Raw genomic sequence first — 8,154 nt, 5'->3', positions numbered from 1 at the left:
CCCTGTGCCAGATGTTTAGATGCTTTATTAACCTGCTCCCTGTGCCAAACGTTTAGATAGATGCTTTATTAACCGGCTCCCTGTGCCAGATGTTTAGATGCTTTATTAACCTGCTCCCTGTGCCAGATATTTAGATAGATGCTTTATTAACCTCCCTGTGCCAAATGTTTAGATGTTTTATTAACCTGCTCCCTGTGCCAGATGTTTAGATGCTTTATTAACCTGCTCCCTGTGCCAGATGTTTAGATAGATGCTTTTATAACCGGCTCCCTGTGACAGATGTTTAGATGCTTTATTAACCTGCTCCCTGTGCCAAACGTTTAGATAGATGCTTTATTAACCGGCTCCCTGTGCCAGATGTTTAGATGCTTTATTAACCTGCTCCCTGTGCCAGATATTTAGATAGATGCTTTATTAACCTCCCTGTGCCAAATGTTTAGATGTTTTATTAACCTGCTCCCTGTGCCAGATGTTTAGATAGATGCTTTATTAACCTGCTCCCTGTGCCAGATGTTAAATAGATGCTTTGTTAACCTGCTCCCTGTGCCAGATGTTTAGATAGATGCTTTATTAACCTGCTCCCTGTGCCAGATGTTAAATAGATGCTTTATAAACCTGCTCCCTGTGCCAGATGTTTAGATATATGCTTTATTAACCTGCTCCCTGTGCCAGATGTTTAGATAGATGTTTTATTAACCTGCTCCCTGTGCCAGATGGTTAGATATATGCTTTATTAACCTGCTCCCTGTGCCAGATGTTTAGATAGATGTTTTATTAACCTGCTCCCTGTGCCAGATGTTTAGATATATGCTTTATTAACCTGCTCCCTGTGCCAGATGTTAGATAGATGTTTTATTAACCTGCTCCCTGTGCCAGATGTTTAGATAGATGCTTTATTAACCTGCTCCCTGTGCCAGATGTTAAATAGATGCTTTGTTAACCTGCTCACTGTGCCAGATGTTTAGATAGATGCTTTATTAACCTGCTCCCTGTGCCAGATGTTTAGATAGATGCTTTATTAACCTGCTCCCTGTGCCAGATGTTAAATAGATGCTTTATAAACCTTTTCCCTGTGCCAGATGTTTAGATAGATGTTTTATTAACCTGCTCCCTGTGACAGATGTTTAGATAGATGCTTTATTAACCTGCTCCCTGTGCCAGATGTTTAGATAGATGTTTCATTAACCTGCTCCCTGTGCCAGATGTTAAATAGATGCTTTATTAACCTGCTCCCTGTGCCAGATGTTTATATAGATGCTTTATTAACCTGCTCCCTGTGCCAGATGTTTAGATAGATGTTTTATTAACCTGCTCCCTGTGACAGATGTTTAGATAGATGCTTTATTAACCTGCTCCCTGTGCCAGATGTTTAGATAGATGTTTTATTAACCTGCTCCCTGTGCCAGATGTTTAGATATATGCTTTATTAACCTGCTCCCTGTGCCAGATGTTAATTAGATGCTTTATTAACCTGCTCCCTGTGCCAGATGTTTAGATAGATGCTTTATTAACCGGCTCCGTGTGCCAGATGTTTAGATGCTTTATTAACTTGCTCCCTGTGCCAGATGTTTAGATGTTTTATTAACCTGCTCATTGTGCCAGATGTTTAGATGCTTTATTAATCTGCTCCCTGTGCCAGATGTTTAGATAGATGCTTTATTAACCTGCTCCCTGTGCCAGATGTTTAGATTGATGCTTTATTAACCTGCTCCCTGTGCCAGATGTTTAGATAGATGCTTTATTAACCTGCTCCCTGTGCCAGATGTTTAGATGCTTTATTAACCTGCTCCCTGTTCCAGATGTTTAGATAGATGCTTTATTAACCTGCTCCCTGTGCCAGATAATTAGATAGATGCTTTATTACCCTGCTCCCTGTGCCAGATGTTTATATGCTTTATTAACTTGCTCCCTGTGCCAGATGTTTAGATGCTTTATCAACCTGCTCCCTGTGCCAAATGTTTACATAGATGCTTTATTAACCTGATCTGTGTGCCAGATGTTTAGATAGATGCTTTATTAACCTGCTCCCTGTGCCAGATGTTTAGAAAGATGCTTTATTAACCTGCTCTGTGTGCCAGATGTTTAGGTGCTTTATTAACAGGCTCCCTATGCCAGATGTTTAAATTCTTTATTAACAGGCTCCCTGTGCCAGATGTTTAGATGCTTTATTAACCTACTCCCTGTGCCAGATGTTTAGATGCTTTATTAACCTGCTCCCTGTGCCAGATGTTTAGATAGATGCTTTATTAACCTACACCCTGTGCTAGATGTTTAGATAGATGTTTTATTAACCGGCTCCCTGTGACAGATGTTTAGATGCTTTATTAACCTGCTCCCTGTGCCATATGTTTAGATAGATGTTTTATTAACCTGCTCCCTGTTCCAGATGTTTAGATGCTTTATTCACCTGCTCCCTGTGCCAGATATTTAGATAGAATCTTTTATAACCGGCTCCCTGTGACAGATGTTTAGATGCTTCATTAACCTGCTCCCTGTGCCAGATGTTTAGATAGATGCTTTATTAACCTACTCCCTGTGCCAGATGTTTAGATTGATGCTTTATCAACCCACTCCCTGTGCCAGATGTTTAGATGCTTTATTAACCTGCTCCCTGTGCCATATGTTTAGATAAATGTTTTATTAACCTGCTCCCTGTTCCAGATGTTTAGATACTTTATTAACCTGCTCCCTGTGCCAGATGTTTAGATAGATGTTTTATTAACCTGCTCCCTGTTCCAGATGTTTAGATGCTTTATTAACCTGCTCCCTGTGCCAGATGTTTAGATAGATGCTTTATTAACTGGCTCCCTGTGCCAGATGTTTAGATGCTTTATTAACCTGCTCCCTGTGCCAAATGTTTAGATAGATGCTTTATTAACCGGCTCCCTGTGCCAGATGTTTAGATGCTTTATTAACGTGCTCCCTGTGCCAGATAATTAGATAGATGCTTTATTACCCTGCTCCCTGTGCCAGATGTTTATATGCTTTATTAACCTGCTCCCTGTTCCAGATGTTTTAGATGCTTTATTAACCTGCTCCCTGTGCCAGATGTTTAGATAGATGCTTTATTAACTGGCTCCCTGTGCCAGATGTTTAGATGCTTTATTAACCTGCTCCCTGTGCCAAATTTTTAGATAGATGCTTTATTAACCGGCTCCCTGTGCCAGATGTTTAGATGCTTTATTAACCTACTCCCTGTGCCAGATGTTTAGATAGATGCTTTATTAACCTGCTCCCTGTGCCAGATGTTTAGATGCTTTATTAACCTGCTCCCTGTGCCAGATGTTTTGATGCTTTATTAACCTGCTCCCTGTGCCAGATGTTTAGGTGCTTTATTAACGTGCTCCCTGTGCCAGATAATTAGATAGATGATTTATTAACCTGCTCCCTGTGCCAGATGTTTAGATGCTTTATTAACCTGCTCCCTGTGCCAGATGTTTAGATAGATGCTTTATTAACCTGCTCCCTGTGCCAGATGTTTAGATGCTTTATTAACCTGCTCCCTGTGCCAGATGTTTAGATGCTTTATTAACCTGCTCCCTGTGCCAGATGTTTTGATGCTTTATTAACCTGCTCCCTGTGCCAGATGTTTAGATGCTTTATTAACGTGCTCCCTGTGCCAGATAATTAGATAGATGATTTATTAACCTGCTCCCTGTGCCAGATGTTTAGATGCTTTATTAACCTGCTCCCTGTGCCAGATGTTTAGATGCTTTATTAACCTGCTCCCTGTGCCAAACGTTTAGATAGATGCTTTATTAACCGGCTCCCTGTGCCAGATGTTTAGATGCTTTATTAACCTGCTCCCTGTGCCAAATGTTTAGATGCTTTATTAACCTGCTCCCTGTCCCAGATGTTTAGATGCTTTATTAACCTGCTCCCTGTGCCAGATGTTTAGATAGATGTTTCATTAACCTGCTCCCTGTTCCAGATGTTTAGATACTTTATTTACCTGCTCCCTGTGCCAGATGTTTAGATAGATGTTTTATTAACCTGCTCCCTGTTCCAGATGTTTAGATGCTTTATTAACCTGCTCCCTGTGCCAGATGTTTAGATAGATGCTTTATTAACTGGCTCCCTGTGCCAGATGTTTAGATGCTTTATTAACCTGTTCCCTGTGCCAAATGTTTAGATTGATGCTTTATTAACCGGCTCCCTGTGCCAGATGTTTAGATACTTTATTAACCTGCTCCCTGTGCCAGATGTTTAGATAGATGCTTTATTAACCTGCTCCCTGTGCCAGATGTTTAGATGCTTTATTAACCTGCTCCCTGTGCCAGATGTTTAGATGCTTTATTAACCTGCTCCTTGTGCCAGATGTTTTGATGCTTTATTAACCTGCTCCCTGTGCCAGATGTTTAGATGCTTTATTAACGTGCTCCCTGTGCCAGATAATTAGATAGATGATTTATTAACCTGCTCACTGTGCCAGATGTATAGATGCTTTATTAACCTGCTCCCTGTGCCAGATGTTTAGATGCTTTATTAACCTGCTCCCTGTGCCAGATGTTTAGATGCTTTATTAACCTGCTCCCTGTGCCAGATGTTTAGATGTTTTATTAACTTGCTCCCTGTGCCAGATGTTTAGATGTTTTATTAACCTGCTCTCTGTGCCAGATGTTTAGATGCTTTATTAACTTGCTCCCTGTGCCAGATGTTTAGATAGATGCTTTATTAACCTGCTCCCTGTGCCAGATGTTTAGATTGATGCTTTATTAACCTGCTCCCTGTGCCAGATGTTTAGATAGATGCTTTATTAACCTGCTCCCTGTGCCAGATGTTTAGATGCTTTATTAACCTGCTCCCTGTTCCAGATGTTTAGATAGATGCTTTATTAACCTGCTCCCTGTGCCAAATGTTTAGATAGATGCTTTATTAACCTGCTCCCTGTGCCAGATGTTTAGATGCTTTATTGACGTGCTCCCTGTGCCAGATAATTAGATAGATGCTTTATTACCCTGCTCCCTGTGCCAGATGTTTAGATGCTTTATTAACCTGCTCCCTGTGCCAGATGTTTAGATAGATGTTTTATTAACCTGCTCCCTGTTCCAGATGTTTAGATGCTTTATTAACCTGCTCCCTGTGCCAGATGTTTAGATAGATGCTTTATTAACTGGCTCCCTGTGCCAGATGTTTAGATGCTTTATTAACCTGCTCCCTGTGCCAAATGTTTAGATAGATGCTTTATTAACCGGCTCCCTGTGCCAGATGTTTAGATGCTTTATTAACCTGCTCCCTGTGCCAGATGTTTAGATAGATGCTTTATTAACCTGCTCCCTGTGCCAGATGTTTAGATGCTTTATTAACCTGCTCCCTGTGCCAGATGTTTTGATGCTTTATTAACCTGCTCCCTGTGCCAGATGTTTAGATGCTTTATTAACGTGCTCCCTGTGCCAGATAATTAGATAGATGATTTATTAACCTGCTCCCTGTGCCAGATGTTTAGATGCTTTATTAACCTGCTCCCTGTGCCAGATGTTTAGATGCTTTATTAACCTGCTCCCTGTGCCAAACGTTTAGATAGATGCTTTATTAACCGGCTCCCTGTGCCAGATGTTTAGATGCTTTATTAACCTGCTCCCTGTGCCAGATATTTAGATAGATGCTTTATTAACCTCCCTGTGCCAAATGTTTAGATGTTTTATTAACCTGCTCCCTGTGCCAGATATTTAGATGCTTTATTAACCTGCTCCCTGTGCCAGATGTTTAGATAGATGCTTTTATAACCGGCTCCCTGTGACAGATGTTTAGATGCTTTATTAACCTGCTCCCTGTGCCAAACGTTTAGATAGATGCTTTATTAACCGGCTCCCTGTGCCAGATGTTTAGATGCTTTATTAACCTGCTCCCTGTGCCAGATATTTAGATAGATGCTTTATTAACCTCCCTGTGCCAAATGTTTAGATGTTTTATTAACCTGCTCCCTGTGCCAGATGTTTAGATAGATGCTTTATTAACCTGCTCCCTGTGCCAGATGTTAAATAGATGCTTTGTTAACCTGCTCCCTGTGCCAGATGTTTAGATAGATGTTTTATTAACCTGCTCCCTGTGCCAGATGTTTAGATAGATGCTTTATTAACCTGCTCCCTGTGCCAGATGTTAAATAGATGCTTTATAAACCTGCTCCCTGTGCCAGATGTTTAGATATATGCTTTATTAACCTGCTCCCTGTGCCAGATGTTTAGATAGATGTTTTATTAACCTGCTCCCTGTGCCAGATGTTTAGATGCTTTATTAACCTGCTCCCTGTGCCAGATGTTTAGATAGATGTTTTATTAACCTGCTCCCTGTGCCAGATGTTTAGATATATGCTTTATTAACCTGCTCCCTGTGCCAGATGTTAGATAGATGTTTTATTAACCTGCTCCCTGTGCCAGATGTTTAGATAGATGCTTTATTAACCTGCTCCCTGTGCCAGATGTTAAATAGATGCTTTGTTAACCTGCTCACTGTGCCAGATGTTTAGATAGATGCTTTATTAACCTGCTCCCTGTGCCAGATGTTTAGATAGATGCTTTATTAACCTGCTCCCTGTGCCAGATGTTAAATAGATGCTTTATAAACCTTTTCCCTGTGCCAGATGTTTAGATAGATGTTTTATTAACCTGCTCCCTGTGACAGATGTTTAGATAGATGCTTTATTAACCTGCTCCCTGTGCCAGATGTTTAGATAGATGTTTCATTAACCTGCTCCCTGTGCCAGATGTTAAATAGATGCTTTATTAACCTGCTCCCTGTGCCAGATGTTTATATAGATGCTTTATTAACCTGCTCCCTGTGCCAGATGTTTAGATAGATGTTTTATTAACCTGCTCCCTGTGACAGATGTTTAGATAGATGCTTTATTAACCTGCTCCCTGTGCCAGATGTTTAGATAGATGTTTTATTAACCTGCTCCCTGTGCCAGATGTTTAGATATATGCTTTATTAACCTGCTCCCTGTGCCAGATGTTAATTAGATGCTTTATTAACCTGCTCCCTGTGCCAGATGTTTAGATAGATGCTTTATTAACCGGCTCCGTGTGCCAGATGTTTAGATGCTTTATTAACTTGCTCCCTGTGCCAGATGTTTAGATGTTTTATTAACCTGCTCATTGTGCCAGATGTTTAGATGCTTTATTAATCTGCTCCCTGTGCCAGATGTTTAGATAGATGCTTTATTAACCTGCTCCCTGTGCCAGATGTTTAGATTGATGCTTTATTAACCTGCTCCCTGTGCCAGATGTTTAGATAGATGCTTTATTAACCTGCTCCCTGTGCCAGATGTTTAGATGCTTTATTAACCTGCTCCCTGTTCCAGATGTTTAGATAGATGCTTTATTAACCTGCTCCCTGTGCCAAATGTTTAGATAGATGCTTTATTAACCTGCTCCCTGTGCCAGATAATTAGATAGATGCTTTATTACCCTGCTCCCTGTGCCAGATGTTTATATGCTTTATTAACTTGCTCCCTGTGCCAGATGTTTAGATGCTTTATCAACCTGCTCCCTGTGCCAAATGTTTACATAGATGCTTTATTAACCTGATCTGTGTGCCAGATGTTTAGATAGATGCTTTATTAACCTGCTCCCTGTGCCAGATGTTTAGAAAGATGCTTTATTAACCTGCTCTGTGTGCCAGATGTTTAGGTGCTTTATTAACAGGCTCCCTATGCCAGATGTTTAAATTCTTTATTAACAGGCTCCCTGTGCCAGATGTTTAGATGCTTTATTAACCTACTCCCTGTGCCAGATGTTTAGATGCTTTATTAACCTGCTCCCTGTGCCAGATGTTTAGATAGATGCTTTATTAACCTACACCCTGTGCTAGATGTTTAGATAGATGCTTTTATAACCGGCTCCCTGTGACAGATGTTTAGATGCTTTATTAACCTGCTCCCTGTGCCATATGTTTAGATAGATGTTTTATTAACCTGCTCCCTGTTCCAGATGTTTAGATGCTTTATTCACCTGCTCCCTGTGCCAGATATTTAGATAGAATCTTTTATAACCGGCTCCCTGTGACAGATGTTTAGATGCTTCATTAACCTGCTCCCTGTGCCAGATGTTTAGATAGATGCTTTATTAACCTACTCCCTGTGCCAGATGTTTAGATTGATGCTTTATCAACCCACTCCCTGTGCCAGATGTTTAGATGCTTTATTAACCTGCTCCC

The sequence above is a fragment of the Odontesthes bonariensis genome, chromosome 16 (genome assembly GCF_027942865.1).
Source record: "Odontesthes bonariensis isolate fOdoBon6 chromosome 16, fOdoBon6.hap1, whole genome shotgun sequence".
Taxonomy (NCBI): domain Eukaryota; kingdom Metazoa; phylum Chordata; class Actinopteri; order Atheriniformes; family Atherinopsidae; genus Odontesthes; species Odontesthes bonariensis.
Note: the sequence above shows the minus strand (reverse complement) of the source record.